We start from the raw sequence: 16585 nt of genomic DNA on the forward strand, positions 1-16585 counted from the left end.
AGTATAAAACCAGCACTGGGCATCAAGATTCCCCAAAGCTGGGGACTGTCGTCAGCTGGTAAAAGACTCCGTTTACCAGCAAATGGAGAGATCTTTTTTTCAGATCACCTCATCTCTGTAAACGTAGACACAAGAAAAGAACTTGTCATTGAGCATCCAGGACTCCTCAGTGGTCAGACACTGTCCCCTATGAATCAGACAACCCCTTAAATGTGGTCTGTGCTATTCTGAAACCCCCAATAAGCTCTCAAGAGGTTAAAGAGGATCATCTTATTTTGAAAGGCCCCAGAGGGCCTTTGGGCATGTCATATTTTTATAGCTTCGTTCAGGGCCAGAAGCTGTACGGATTTCTCATTCCCTCTGAATTTAACCAGTATTTAAGTGTACCGATTATAGCTGGAAACACACGTCTCTTTCCAGCATGTGGTTGAAGAGGTGGACGGGGAAACAGCTTTGGAAATTTACAGCCTAGAAATAGCATGTGGTCTGTCTGCTTGGGAAGAACCAACTCCTCTGTGACAAACAGGGAGAAGCCCGGCATCGACCAGCAAATAAAGACAGCCCAGACAGAAGGGATTTTTGTCCCAATGCCCATTACTGGACACCAGGCAGGCTTCCCAAGTCTAGGACACACCAGAGGCCAGCACAGACTCGGAGCTTGGAATGTTGTGATTGACCAGGCTGAAATAAATGTGGGCCACTCGAGCAAAACGTCTTGACAGGAGGCTGACATAAAGGAAGAAGTAAGGAGTTAACGGCACTGGCTGCGCTCTAGGACTGGGGCACTTAACACCCAAAAGGTGGCTCACAGCCATCTGTAACTCTGGTCCCAAGGCATCCAACACCCATCAGACATACACACAATGCATACATTTTCAAAAATAGATATTTGTGTGTGTGGAGGGGGTCGGTAATAAAAGTGAAGTGTACCAACTATTTCCTAACTGTCTTCCATGAAGGAGCCACTGTGCCTGGTTGTGGAAAGGCACACTAGGGGCGTCTGGAGGGGGCTTTGGAGATCTGCCAGTCTAGCCACTGGCCAGCTCTGTGAAGTTTCTGGCATCAAGTTCCTGCACTTCTGACATGGGGTCAAGAGTAAATGCAGTTCCTGTGGGTTTTGTGGCTAGTCTGTCTTTGTCTTGGAAGCAGTGGCTGGAAGACCATGGTGAACACAGGCCACAGTAGTTTGTTTCAATCTGAGCCCGGGAAAAATGTTGTTGTAACTTAGTTTTAAGGAATAGGTTTCTTTAAGAAGACCTGTGAAAACGGATTGCTACACTGCCATGCCCAAAATAACATCTGGAAACCCCTGCACAGAATGATCTCTGCCATTTACTCTAAGCTGAACTTTCTGTGGTTCCACTTTTAGATACATGTTAACTCACAGTAAGACATGCAGAAGAGAAGGGACCCAGCTCTGTGCCACAGACACCTTGTAAATACCCCTGACAGTAAAACCTTGGTGTGTGCCCAAATTTCAAGTCACTGGGGGAAAAATGAAAAGTTTATGTGAGGGGAACCAGTGCCTTCATCCATCCCCACCTTGCTGTTTGAGGCAGAGTCCTTCACTGAAGCCAGAGCTTGCAATTCTGCTAGACTGGATTTCCAGTAAGCCCTATGGATTCACCCATGTCTGACCCTCCAACCCGGGGATTACAAGGCACTCCAGGCTTTTGTTTAACACAGATTCTGGGGGCACCAAATTCAGACCTACATGGCAGGTAGACCTTATGGACTAAGCCATCTCCTTAGCCAGATCGTTACTAATCTTAATTCTGCATCAATGTTCTTTCTTCATGTTGTGGACATAGGCAGAATTTCCTTCACAGGAGTGAGACTTGACCTGTTCACCTAGCTCAAATTGATCAAAAATACTTCTTCTAACTTGACTGTTAGTCATGCTTCTTCATCAACTATGTATACAATGGTTATGAGACAGGTTATGAGACATCTCCTAGCAGAGAAGGAATTCTACCTTCAATGTTCTGCAAAATTAAGTCATGAGCATTCAGGAGCTAAAAAGACAAAACACAAAGATGTCCACTTCCCTCTGCTATAAAGACAAAATGTCCAGGCACAAAGTAGACTTCAAATGAAGCACTAAGGATCCAAAAGGTAGCTCAGAGGTCAAGAGGACTCGCTGACCTTGAAGAAGACCAGAGTTGAGCTCCCAGCACCCACACACAACTCACCACAGTGTCTTCCCACGATGGATCACTAACCTTCATTTATAACCGAACACATCTAAACTGTCAAGAGCAAGTAATTCACATTGTGTCAAGTGTCTTCTGAGGAAATGGTGGTGTGGGGTGGGGAGGGAGAAGTGATGAACTGAGAGTTAAGAAAGTCACTTTTCTCTTAAATCAGATAAAAGCAGTTAAGGGAAAGGAAAAAGCATGGGCCAAACTTTCTCATGAGTAAAGGAAGAAAAATTTAAAACAAAATATGAGCAAATAGAATCCAGATGTGTGTGAGACATGTACTTAAACATATTTCTCCAAGGATAGCAAGAGAATTTGACATTGCAATAAGCAACGTGTCATGTAACACAGGAAAAGAAAAAAACATGGTGGGAAATGGATCAGATCCCAACACATGGAGAGAAATCTCATCATGCATCCTCAATAAAAACAGAAAACAGAGCTCTGAAAAAGCAAAAAAAAGAAGACAGGATTTTCTTAGCCTAATACCCTGAACACAGAGAGAAGGTGATAACAACCAGTCCTGATTAAAATCAGGCACAAGGACAAAACACCTTCCACGACTCTCATTCTTCCCTGACTTACAAACAAACAGAAAAAGGAAGATAAGTAAGCTATTTTTCATTATTCACAACTGACTTGTATATGTTGGAGAACCTTCAGACAAATCAAGCTTTGGTAAAGTGATTACAGGTGGGACCAGCGAGTCAATGAATGAGTCGGAAGGTCTTGTTGACTTGCAGCTTTAGTGCCACCCAGTCTATTCATCAATGGGGTTTGTTGGATTTGTTTTTTGTTGTTGTTGTTTTGGTTTGGTTTGGTTTTTTTGTCACTGTTGTTGTTTAGGCTGTGTTCTGGTTTCCTTTTTGTTTCTGTGATAAAACACCATGACCAAAGCAACTTAGGAGTTTATGAAAGGGCGTAATTCATCATATGCTTCTAGGTCACAGTCTACCACTGAGGAAAGTCAAGGGAGGAATATACCCACGCAGGGCACAGGGAAGACCACTGCTTGCTGAACTTACTTGCTAGATCAGTCTAGGGCTCACTCTAGGGCTTTCTTATGCAGCCTAGGTCACCCACCTAGGAATGGTACCACCCACGGTGGACAGGTCCCACCTCGATTTGTTAACAATCAATACTACAGCTCCCACAGACCTACCTGCCCAAGGCCAAACTGATCTAGGTAATTTTTCAACCAAGGCTTCCCTCTCAGATGTTTCTGGCTGTGTCAAGTTGACAATTAATGCCGTCCAGGTCAGGGCATGTTTTATGTTGCTTCTGCTTCTATAAGGCTTTATCAATTAGGTTTACTATGTTATAAAACTATAAAGGCTCAAGTACACAGCCAAGAAGAAATTACAACTTTGGGTGGTCCAAATGTGGAACTTTCTTTAAGAGCTGTAGCAAGACCACAAGCTGTAGTGACATGGGAATGAGCAGATAACATGACAGAAGGAACCCATAAGTGGGTGTACATGTCATCAAGATTGGTGAGAAAGAGAGCACAGATCAATAGAGTCCTGGGTGCTGTTTGTCTCCTATGGATAAAAATTATGTCAATTTACAATATCCCGCCACACAAAGTAGTGTCCAATAATTTACAAATCTATCCAAAGAGAACATAAAGGATCAACTTAAAGTCCATGGAATACAGAGCACACACGATGTATGGCTGTCAGGAAAAACTGATAAGATTCTGAATGCAGCAGTCAAGGATGTGTGGCCATCCAAAAGACTCTCCACAGAAAATGAAAATCAATGGCAGAGACTGGGAGGTGCTATTTTTAGCACACAGAATGAACAATCCTCTTCAGCATGTATGAGGGCTGGCTTTTCAAGTCAATGAGGGAAAATATAGCTTAAAGGATAAAGGTGAGCGGTGGCACACAATAGCCATTAACCCCAAGGAGGGCTGAGTATGAGGTATGGGCTGTCCTATCAGAGTCACATCACCACTAACTGGGTAAAAATTAACAAGCCCCACAGTGCTAAGTGACAGTATGTTTTTAAAGCATGGTTTTACAGGAGACTGAGAATAGAGCTTAGCATACTTCAGGAAATGGCCATGGTGGTCTCTTGTATCTGATTATTAGTGAATCTCTCTGCAACACAGGTGTCCTTTGTAAATATTTGATCAAGGGGGAAAAATGCACTTGTGAGCAAGAGAGACATGTAAGAATATTAATAGCATCAAGCTTGCAATAGCCAAGACTGACAATAACCTCCATGTCTTTGACAGGAGAGCATCTGGGTTGTAACTACAGCTACTAGGAACTGGACCACAGGCTGGGGAGACGGTTCAGTGGTGAGAGCCTTGGACCCCAGTTCAGACACCAGAATTTACACCAAAAGCCAGGAGTGGCATGGTTCTCCTCAAGACCCTGCTTAAGTTCCTGCCCTGACTTCTCTCAGTGACATACTGTGACCTGCAAGCTCAAATAACCCCTTTCTTCCCTTAAGCTGCTTTTGGTTAGAGTGTTTTGTCATAGCAACAGAAAGAAAGCTAGACCATATCAAAAGGACACATGAGAATTACATAAATAACTCAATTTTATCCATAACCTGTCTCTTAAACACACACTGTTTTGGGTCCATATACATAGAAAGAAGTTGAGGGCCCGGGGGGCGGGGGAGGGACCAGCCTAAGATTGTAATTTTATTATAAGAATTCTATAATTGTATGCTGGTGAGGACTGGCTGGCTGTTTTGATCATTGCTGGAATGATAGAAATGGGAAGAGATTATGTTCAAACCTGCCAATTATACCTGTGCTCTATCAGAAGCAGCCCCACCTAGTGTTTGAACAGAAATGTTTCATTTTTGTTATATACTCTATGTGTATAATATGCATTCAGGAGAGAGAGGTTCTAAAACATTGAGAAATACAGGTTAAGGCACACTCACACAATGATTACTGTAACCAATGAAGTCAGGACTGAAGTGAGGTTGTGATGACTGGATTATGCTATCCACTCTAAAGCATCCGACAAGGCCAAGATACTAATGGCTTTCTCATTTATATTTAATGCACCAATAGTAAATGGAACTAAAGTGGGGAGTTACTTATGCACTGAATATGGGAGCTGGCTGAGTGGTACTCCTGTAAATGTGAAAGTGTGTCTATGAAACTCCACTGTTGGCCTTGAGGGAATGATTCAAACAACTATTGTTTTAAAATCAGAGGAAGGACACATTAATCTTTGTTCAAGCACATGTCCCAGCTTCTCCTTCTGGGTCTTCTCTTGCTCTTCAGGTTACTCCCAGGATAAAAGCTCACAGCTTCCAATGAACCTGTCCAAATGTACCATCACTATCCTATGCATATCTGTAGACATGTCTCACAAAGTTCCTGAAATTGTTACATAAAGAACCACAGGAGCCGGGCGGTGGTGGCGCAAGCCTTTAATCCCAGCACTTGGCAGGCAGAGGCAGGCAGATTTCTGAGTTCGAGGCCAGCCTGGTCTACAGAGTGAGTTCCAGGACAGCCAGGACTACACAGAGCAACCTTGTCTCGAAAAACCAATAAAACAAAAAAAAGAACCACAAGAAGACTGGAGAGTTGACTCAGTGCACAAGAAGAGCACTTGGTCTGAACACCTGGTAAGTTCAACTCCCCAGTGCCCATGAAAAGCTGGGGCACGGTATGTCTATAACTCCAGTGTTAGGAAGTAGAAACAGACAGATCTCAGGAGCTCACTGGCCAGCCATCCTAGCTGGAACATGAAGCTTCGAATTAATGAGAGACCCTGCCTCAAAAAATAAAGTGATATTGTTTCTCCAGGTCAATGGCCCTGAGCCCACGGAAGCAGAGCACTGAGACCTACCTTGCTAGCTAAGGTCCTCAAGCTGCCTTGGCCCTCCAGGCTATGAAGCCTACTGCATCGCAGCAGAGAGCTACGGTAACCAGAAGTGGTTCTCTGAATTCCAGCTGTTCCCAAGGCCAAGAAAGGGTCAAGGTCCAGTCAAACTTTCTCAGTCAGATTTCCCCCATCCCATTTTTAAAAAGAAGGCTATTTTTGAGGAATAGGAAATCAATTAGAACAAAAAAAATAAATAAATCTATACATTTCCTGAGGGAATCTAGAGGCATCTGAATCAAGTTATTTCAACCCTAAACATTTACAAATCATCTTTGCTTGGGCCAGAATGTCATTTTCTGGTATTTTGGCCTCTGTAGCCTGATTTTTTCCTGTATCTTTTTTTTTAATATGAAGCTATTTCATACTTTTTGGAATCTGACACAGATTCCTAAGCAAATGTCCTAGGAGGTGGGTGTGGGCGGATGCTGGACAGAATGCAGAATTCTCTCAGCCTTGGAAAGGTTTCTGGTCTGCTCCCTGATGGTTATCCCCACAGCTGGGAGAGTCTGCTTCTACATCAGTGAGTTCCTCACAGACAGGGCCGCAAGGATTCTACAACGTTAGTGAGAAGATAAAAGCTTACAACCCTCTATATTCCGAGGAAGAGATGAGCAACAGGATTATCACGTAAAAAGTCACCTTTGATGCCACCATGCACCTGACCATGGGACTGGACACAGAATGGCAACAACGACACATCAGTACCACTGTCCTTAAAAGAGTGAGCTGGTCACAGGAGTGTGTGGAGGGTGGACACAGGAAGATGCCCCAAGCAGACCATTTAAAAACAAACAAACAAACAAAAAAACAGACAAAGAAAATGCACGGAAGGAGAATGCCTGAGTTCCTGGGGCTCAGAGAAGGTGCCATAGACGACAAACATCCCAAGAGTCCCAGTTCCCTCATCACTCAGAGGGCCACTGGTGCCAACACTGACCTCCTCTAAGTCCCTGATTCCCAGGGTATGGACCTCTCCTCAGGCCCCAGCAGCCTTGGTTCTTCTGATCTCACTGCAGGGTCTCAGACCCCACTGTGAGTAGACGCCTCATCTCTCCTGCATACCAGCAGCCTTGATGTCTCTAATTTTTGTCCCTCTCTGTCTAGCCAAGCAGAGACTCAATTCATGGCCTACAGTGTGCCTCCAACTCCCCAGTTGGGCCAATGTAGGGTTAGTCCAGCTCACTGGAGCAGGAACAGGAGGCAGTCGGTCACATTGCGTTTGCAGTCTGGAAGCAGAAGGGCTGAATGCTGGTGTCCAATCAGCTTTCTCCTTTTTAAGACCACAGTTTAAGGCCTCAGCCTTTGGAATGACACCATCCAGCATTTAGGGTAAGCTTGCCTGTCTCGATGAACCCAACCTAATAGCTCCCCCACAGGTGACTCTAGATCTGGTCAAGTTAACAGTCAACGTTAACCATCAGAGCAGGTGAACTATTCTCTTAGATTACAAAGAAACACAGCGGCAGGCTGGTAGATTTTTGGTTTGTCCCATTACCATGTCATAGGCACACAGCCATGATAAGCCCGGGTACCTCCTAAGCCAGAGACAAGAGTGGCTGCAGCAGCCTCCGAGCTGGATGCACATGATGTCATTAGACTCGGTCACTCACACTGGCACACGGACAATGGAAACTGTTACCAACTAAAAATAAATAACTCTTCCGACCTTTGCACCACAAAGTATGCTCTTCCTGCAGTAAAGTTGCTCACAGAAGTTCCCAATTGCCTCCATCACTCCTGCCAGCACCATCACAGCCACCAGACCAAACCGCCCCACGAACACCACCAGTGACCCAGATGGCTCATATCCCAGCATCCATAGCTCCTCACCCAGCCCACAAGCACCTGGACACAACTCCTTGGAAACTCCTGAAAATGTCCTCGAGTGCCCAGCCTCTTACTTCCTGGATGTCCTCTCTAGGTCTCCTTTACTGGCCAACCCTCTAAACACACACTCTTCGTGATGCTAGAAGGTTCCACAGCACAACTTCTATATTTTTCCCTCACTGAGCATCTCCTATCATTACTTCAAGCAGCAGCTACTGGTCAGAATGCTATTCATGCTATCCCAGTGTGTATCAGCCTCTTAACACAGGCTCTGGGGACAGTGCCAGTTCAGCGTCCCACTTGGGTGTTCCATAACCATCACAGACTCTACAAAGGAACTCTGTAGCCCCTTCCTGAGTCTAAACCTTCTCCAGCCGGTCCTTTCCCTTTCTGGCCTTTTTAAGCACTTTGGTTTTTCTTAACATATCTTATGGAATCTGTCTTTACTTTAAGATACACTCAGTGAGTATCCACTTTCCTCTATTTCTTCTGTGCCTGCCTGCCACACTGCCCCTGTGTGATTTCTTCTAGTGGTCTCAGGGACAACCTCCTAGATTCTACCTCTACCTTCACCTTTTGTGTCCACTCCCATCACAGCCACCAAAATCAGTCTACTCAGGTGGAACACAGACTCCCTTCCTCCTCTACTTAAACAAAACTGCACAGGTTTCCCATGAGGCAATAGCTGTCGTGACAAACAACCCGGATTCCTGCAGTGGCTGAACCCATTCTGACTCTGGCTTTCATAGCCTCCCTTCATGACACCCTGTTCTCCACAGAGCTCCTGCAAGCTCCCAGAATTCACTGCTTTCAGGCTTCAGTGACCTCAGGTTTCCTCAACAATGCTTTTTGCCATGGTGCTACGTGACTAATGCTTGTAGTTCCTTGAAGTCTGGGTTCAAATCCCACTGGTTTTAAAGCCCTCCCTGGCCACCTGTAAAAACTGCTTTATGTGTATCTAGAAAGCTTTCCCTACATTATTTTCTCACCAAATCACGTCGTCAGCTGTACATGGTGTCTTCCCATGGCTGCCCCTACCCTGTCCTCATATCTCCTCCTGAGAGACAGCAAGAACCAGTCCTGGTACTGCTGTGGTTATGGCAAGTTCTGAGATACAAGAGCACTGGGCACACGAACACAGGAGACCCCCAGAGGGGCCACATAAGTGACAACAGCCTCATGAACCTGTCACTAAGATCCAGCATGAGAGTGGCGACATCAGCACAGGGAAAATAAGCAATCAAAGAGAGATCTGTTACAAAGCATAAATTTAATAGTCTGTATCTTCAACACTCCTTAAAATTCATCCAGGAGAGCCCTGCAAGGAATTTACCTACATGCCATGGTTTAGGGTAGAAAATTCTATTCAGGCAATCCAACTGTCCTTGGCCTGAGACTTTGGTAGTGAGAAGGAAATAAGGGAAGGTCTCTAAGCCTTCCTCTCGGGAGGCCAAAATTACCTGTGGGAAGGGCAGAGGCGAGGAGAGGTGGTATCTTCCAGTCAGGTCTTGGGGTCCTGCTGTGCTTATAAGCATTCAGATGCTTCTTCCCATAGGTAGAAGAAAGAGGTCTCTGTACTAGGGGTCTATCCAACTGAGAACAGGAGCCCTGGGTACACCAGACTCAGCAGAGCACAAAGTTCCTAGGAAGCAAGAGAACAGAGAGTGGTCAGCAAAAGAATAGCAGGAGGATGGCATGATCAGGATGCTGAGAAAAACTGAGATGTTGACACTGATCTGCCTATCTCCAAGCCCAAGGGAATGCTGGGTAAACAGCTGTCTGAACCCCTTTCACATTAAGCATCAGTGTAACAGCACAGTTTGCCAGAGAAGTAATGAGGGTTCACTAGGCAACAAAAGAAAATCCCACCAAGAACTTAACAGATCAATCCATCATCAAGGACCATCCTCCAAGCCTGGACCACCCAGCTCTGTCTTTCCCAGTGGGATTCCTCCAGGGATATGGGTAGTGTTGGTCTCCGTAGGCACTCAATGGAAAGTCTCTTTCCATCAAGAAAAGCAACACCAAAAACCACAACTCAGGAATGCATAATGAGCAAAATGGAATTAGGAGAAATAAGAGCCCTGGGAAACAGAATGAGGGTGAGCACAGATTCTCCATTAGTAATTATATTAAATGTTTTAAATGGGATGTAGAGAAATCTACAGGGCCAGTGGGGTGCAAAGCAGTGAAGCCTGCTTGGGAAATACTGTGCAGCTCTTGATTAAAGTGAAGGCTAGTCTACGACCCAAGAAATGCCTGAGATAAATGAAATGCAGCTACACACTAAGTCCTGCAAACACACGATCAAAGTGGCATCATCCACACTAGGCTACATGTGAAAGAAACACATATGTCCACTAACTGGTGCACTGAAAGGAAATACAGTGCTGATTCACACTAACACAGAAATGATTGTGTGTCTTCGTGTGTGCATGTGCATGTGTGTGTGTGTGTGTGTGTGTGTGTGTCTGTTTGTAGGTATGTTCACTTACGCAGGTTAAGTATGAAGACCAGAGGATGATACTGGGAAGTCTGTCTTAAATTACTATCATGCCTTTTTTTTAAAAACACACTTAAAGGGTCTCTCACTTAACCAGATGTTCACCATTTACCTTAGTTAGGGTCCAATAAGTTTGAAGGTCCTTCTGTCTCTGCCTCCCAGCACTGGGGTTGCCAGAGCCATGCTTGAGTTTTCACATGTGCTCTGTGGGATTGAACTTGGGTCTTCAGCAAGCATTTTACTCACTGAGCCATTTCCCCAGCCAGAAGATCATTCTTGAACACACTGTGCTATGCTAAAGAGTGGAGAGCACAGAAGCTCTTCGTTATATGAAACCATTCATATGCAAAATGTCTCGATAGGCAAATCTATGGAGAGAGAAAGATAATGCCTGGTTTGCTGAGACTCATGACATAGACACGGGTTACTGAAAACATTCTGGAATCAGGTAATGGTGACTGTCACAAAATCATCTATAAACATGCTCAAAACTCCTGCATGGGGACTAGAAGGTGGTGACTTTCAAGCTTTGTGAATGACAGATCTGGGAAACTGTTAGTTTAAATGGCGAAGAAGGAAGCAGGGAAGGACGAAGGAATGGAGAGAGGGAGGAAGGAAGAAAGCAAAGGAATGGAGGGGGGAAAGAAAAGCACAAACTCCTGGAAGATACAGAAATATAAGGTAAAACTAAGTTAAGACTGCACCAGAATTTCTAAATCTATTGCTCACCAGAATTGCAACACTCTTGTCTGAACTCTTGTTTTTTTCTGATGAGTTTGTGGTCACGGAGCACAGACCACCAGTGACCATTTCCTGCTCCTACCTGAAAAAGCTTCCTGGTCCCTTCGATGAGGGCTTGTAGTGCAGCCACATGACAGGATGGAAGATGCATCCTGGCAGACAGACTTGTGTCTCTTTGTTATATCCCTCTCTCTTCCATTACACCAGAACATCAGGTTTTGCCCACACTGCATGCAAATGCTCATTTTTCTTGCAACACTCATGAGCAGATTGCTCAAGACTGACGCTTTCAGCACTGTTTCCCCAGCAGAGCCCTAACCCCTCCTCCTAAGCCTCTCACCTGCATGCAAGCTAGCCTTGAACAGCTTCACTATGGTTACTTCAGAAATCGCCACCACTAGGCTACGGGTCTGTTCTTGCCTTCACTTGGCAATAACTTCTGACTCTTCAGACAAAAGGCAACACATTCCTTCTTGAGATCCACCTTTCTGCTGGTGTTCCTATATAAGAAGAGCCGAGAAATAGCAATGCAATTGCTAGCAAGAAAGCAACATGGCTGCTCAGCCACACGGGTGCTAAAAGCCTTTTTGAGCTACCTCAAGAAGAGCTTTGCAAAGGCCTGCCAGCTGCAAAACTCTCTGCCTGGGCTCTGAGCTAGGAGCTCAGTATCCTCACCCTTCAGCCTTTCAGGCCAAAAATGTCCACTGACACCCTCATTCCCAAAGCTCATGGTCACAAAGCCTGTTTGCATTTGCTCTGGAAGATGGGCACACATAAGACATGGAAATTGAAGGGAGATCTGGGAGGAGGGGTCTGGTGGGAGTGAGAGAAAACAAGAAAGGAAAACAGGGTAAATATGATCATAATGCATTATACACATGTGTGGAGAGGTCACAATGAGGCCTGTTACTATGTGTAACTAACACGGGCTCGTTAAGAACATAAATCTACATGTTGCATACAGGATGCCTTCTACAGTGATGAATCATATTAAATGTATTTTGTTATTTATGGATAGGTACATATATGCCTGTCTGTGTGTATGCATATGTGCTTGCAGGTATATACGGAAACTACAGTAAGTTTTTAGGTTCCCCGTAGCTAGAGTTTGAGGCAGTTGGGAGCTGTCCAATGCTGGTGCTGAGAACAGAACTCTGGTCCTCTCCAAGAGCAGGAGTCACTTCTAACTACTGTATGTTCTCTCCAGCCCCTCATTTGCAATTTTAAGGTAAGTTGTGGGTTGACACTATTAATACTGGTAAAAGTGTCTTAAGTTATTTCTCATTTGCTTACTGATTTAGCAAAGAGAATACACGAAGAATGATAAATTTTGATGTTTTTTAAGTGCATGTGCCTCTCCTTTGGCTATCTGCCATGCATATTCTTCCATGTGGTCCATAGGCAAGGACTGTGACCCCAGAGAATACAGCACTACCTGCCCAGCAGCATGAGCCAGTGATGAGACAGTACAGCCTGTGTGTGCTCAGCCCTCTCCATATGTGTCCCAGTGAGCCCTGCCATGTCTCCATGTCCCTTCTGCAGATACCAACAGTGTATATGTTAGCTCCACCTTCCAATTCTCACCTGTACTTGGACTTCTGCTGAGATACAGGTCGGTGTGTCTGGAGCAGAGATGGGCAAGAAGTCCTTGCTCTTAGGAATCCTGCACAGCATGGGAACCCAATGTCTGCCCATGACCCTTCTAGTAATCAACAAAATTCACTTGCTTGTCCCAAGAAGCAAACACAATGAAGTATTAAGTAAGATGTCTCATTTCCTAGTAGGCAATCCCAATAGCGTCTAATTCACTCCTTCATATGAACATGGATCCCGCCACAAAAGATAGATCATCCCCAAAAGCCAAGCTTATGCAGAAAATATGAAGGCATGATCTCTTTGAGCCCTTTCATCAGGTGTACGCATATCTCTATATAAAGGGACCATATGTGATCACGGCTTATTAAATAAAGGGGTCCACTAAAGTAACCGAGTTTGTGAGGAGAATACAGAGTTGGGAGCATCACTTAGCCCCTTTCCCAGCATATCCGAAGCTCAAAAGCTGTGTGTGCCACAGGACAGCCATAGCAGCGCAACACAAAACCACACTTACTACAAACACTACAAGATTTTCTTTCTCGATTTTATTTTTTGCCCAATTAAACTGCATAAGTGTAAACTTTGTAGATGACAATCAGCTGCCCCGTGCGACTGTAGGACAGACCTGCTAGACCTTTGCAGTCTCAGTGTCTGTGCATACCTATCTGGCCACATATACAAGCACACACCATGTGTAGGCACACTTGTGAGTCATAAGTGATACATTAAAGCAAAGCCTCGCATGGGGAGAGTGCTGTTACTTAGAGAGGTCTCTCACGGCTCTGAGGGGTGGTAAAAGACTGACTGAAATGGAAGCAGGGTGCAGAGAAGCCTGAGAAGGAGCCAGCCCAGCAAGGTGGATGTGTGAGACTCAGGGGAGTCCCAGCAGCTGTGGTGAGAAGAGACAGATGTGCTCTGAAGTGAGTTTCAGGAGCAAGAGACTGCAGAGAAAAAGGGGGAGGGGAGGACAGGGGAGGTGGGGCAGGGAAGGAAGAGAAAGGATTGAGTAGGGGTGAGAAGGGGAGAAAGGAGGAGAGGGGAGGGAGAGAAGGGGGAAGTTAAAGGGGAAAAGGAGGGGGAATGGGAGAGGAGAAGGGAAAGAAGGAAATAAAGAAGGACCTTGTAACTTTGAAAAGAGAGTAAGATGGAAGAGAGGAGGAGAAAGGGAGAGGAAAAAAATAAAAGAGAGGAGAAAAGGCCAAAGATGCTTCCAGGTTTTCATTTTGAGCAGTGGAGCTCCTGTGAAGATGAAGGCAGGTGGCAAGCATGGGGTCCCTAGGCTACTCTGGGGCAGACAGAACAACTCTATGTGTCTGTGATATAGTCAGAAGACAGCCAAGAGTTCACCTGAACATGGGCAGCAGAGGAAAGGACAATAGACATCTGTGGGTGTACCTCACTATCTAATGCCAGCTCACAGAGACACAAAGCACAGCGTACCAGTAGCAAGCAGTGTGGCCGAAGCTATGCCCAGGGTCCTTTAGGAAGCCGGGGAAAGGGGTAACACCAGGGAGCCTTCACACAGGAGGAGCAATACTGAACCGCCATGTATCAGCTTTGGGAACCATTGCTGGAGCAAACACTGGAAGATAAAGCTGAGGCTAACAAGCTGAATGAATAACATGATGCCATCCTCATAAGAGACAAAGCAATGGCCCTTCATGTGCTGGAATGGAAAGACGTCTAAGACACACGTGGCAATAAAAGGCTACATGCAAGACATTTGTATAATAGCACTCCATTCGTGAGGGCTGAGGACACAGTTCTTCTAGAGGACACCAGAGAAAAGTGAAGTCATCTTAACCCCAAAGAAAATGTATTCTTCCTTTGGCTCCTCTTGAGAACTCTGTACAATCTTAAGGTTTTCAGAGGCTAACAATCTTTGGCACAGTAAACTTTAGCCACTACTTATGTTTTTCTCTGAAAAGGGTCACATACGCCATGTATAACATACCACAAACTATGATTTAAAACCCCACAGGAAGGGCCTAATTCCCTGTACTCTTGGCTCCACAAACAGGGCTTCCTTTCTCTTCTTTTTATTGCTCACCCCCATCTACACACACACACACACACACACACAGAGTAACAGAGAATATGGACATTAAGTCTCTGCTCACCTGTTTCTGGCTATCATTACAAAGCAAATGTGAGAAAGACCCATGTCTCGTTGCACAGACACACGATAAAAGGGACCCAAGGGGACCTGGCTGCGTCTCCCGAAGGTCTTCCCATTCCCCATTCCCAGGACTGTCTTCTGGAAAGTTGGTCTTGAAAGTCAGGATTTCAAAACCCAGAGCAGTGGTGGGCAGGGAGGTTCTCACAGTGGCTGCGAGAAGAGGCTTCCACATGTGTGAGCTGTTGGAGCTCAGTATGAATGGGGGTCTTGTCTGGCTTCAATAAAGCACCTCTCTGTTTATATGCATACTATACTGAGAGTCTTGTCCACTGAGAAGCCACCCAGTGCTTCTCAGCAATCCCTTTCCTGTTGTCTTGAAGGGACCTATTTAACATTTTCCTTCTCTGGGGTAAATTAAGCAACTGAAGCATTTTTCTAGGCAGGCATGAAGCACACTCATTGGCTCATTGGATATCAATTAATTTTTTTTAACTCTCTTGCTGAGATGAAAGGCCTCTCTCTGGTTATTCTGCCATCCTTGCCAATTCAAAGAAATCACTCATAAAAAACGAAACTAATTCTCAAGCTTCAAGCTGCTCACAAAGAACCAATTGATTTACCCGACTGGATGCCGAAGCAGGCACGAAAAATAAGAATCTTGTTGCTGTCAGGACGTTACACTAGAAAAACTAATTTATTTAGAGCCGTGCGACAATAAAACACATTGTGACTTTAAAAAACTCAGAAAGCAGTTCCCTTGGCGACGTATCTTAAAGAGGAATGAGGTGGGTTTGAATTTGCTGAGCAAGGGAGAATTTCTCCAAAGAGCAAGATGCATTATGTTTTTATCCAAAACATCTGTATGCTGGAAGAGACGGGAACTCTAACAAGGAAAGGATTCCTATAATGGAGTGCATGGTTCTGTATCCAAAGACTGAAGTCCTGGACAGGAAAGAGAAGTGCCTTGTACTGTGTGATCCTATACGGTCTGGCTTGTGCATTTATAATGTATTATATTTACGTTATATACGTAAGTAAGATTGGGTGTTTTAGAGTTTACGAGTTAGTGTGGCTAGTTATTTCACAGGATCGTATAGCTGTGCCACCATCAAAACAAGACCTCAGGGCCAGTGAGAGGGCTCAGCTGGTAAAAGGTGTCTGCCAAAAAGCCTGATGAACTGAGTTTGAGGCCAAGACTCACATGGTAAAGGAGACCCTCCCCCGATGCACACACATACATGCACATTCAATAAACAGATACATAAATAAATGTTCTTTAATCGAGAATAAACTCCCTCAGTTCTCTCACACAGGCCAAGCAGTCATTTCTGGCATGCACCAATGGTCTTGCATCTTTGGAACGTTCCTACAAACAGAATCTGACCTTTTAAGTCTGTCTCCTTTTGTAGTTCTTGTTTAAAATGAACTGATATCGTTCTTGGGAAAGTCCTATCAAGCCCATGCATCCTATTTCTCCCAGGCTATCTACTTGTCTAATGGCTTTAAGTCAGTTATAGCCAGTCCCATAGATGACAGAAGATGAAACTATCCACGAAACAAGTATGCAGATAATTACTGCCCACTTAATAGAGCAAAGAGTGATGGGTCAATAAAGCCATTTAAACATCTTATCAATGTAAAAGTGTCCAGAGCTATTCTGATGTGACAATGTTAGGCTCAAAGCCAGAAGAACAGGGACATCTCTACGGTCTCTTACAGCTTAAAAGGTCATCTC

The 16585-nt window shown here is 44.8% G+C and overlaps 1 protein-coding gene across 1 annotated transcript in view; it reads right to left on the minus strand.

Moving 5' to 3' along the window:
• The window catches only part of Rnf144a (ring finger protein 144A), a 107512-nt gene that overhangs the window by 72694 nt on the left and 18233 nt on the right, over nucleotides 1-16585 (minus strand). Inside the window, exon 2 of the mRNA XM_028768847.1 lies at nucleotides 9352-9533. The gene's annotated coding sequence lies outside the window, so the exon portion shown is untranslated. The remainder of the gene's footprint in view (nucleotides 1-9351; nucleotides 9534-16585) is intronic.

Source organism: Grammomys surdaster, unplaced genomic scaffold (assembly GCF_004785775.1).
Source record: "Grammomys surdaster isolate TR1022 unplaced genomic scaffold, NIH_TR_1.0 188, whole genome shotgun sequence".
Lineage (NCBI taxonomy): Eukaryota > Metazoa > Chordata > Mammalia > Rodentia > Muridae > Grammomys > Grammomys surdaster.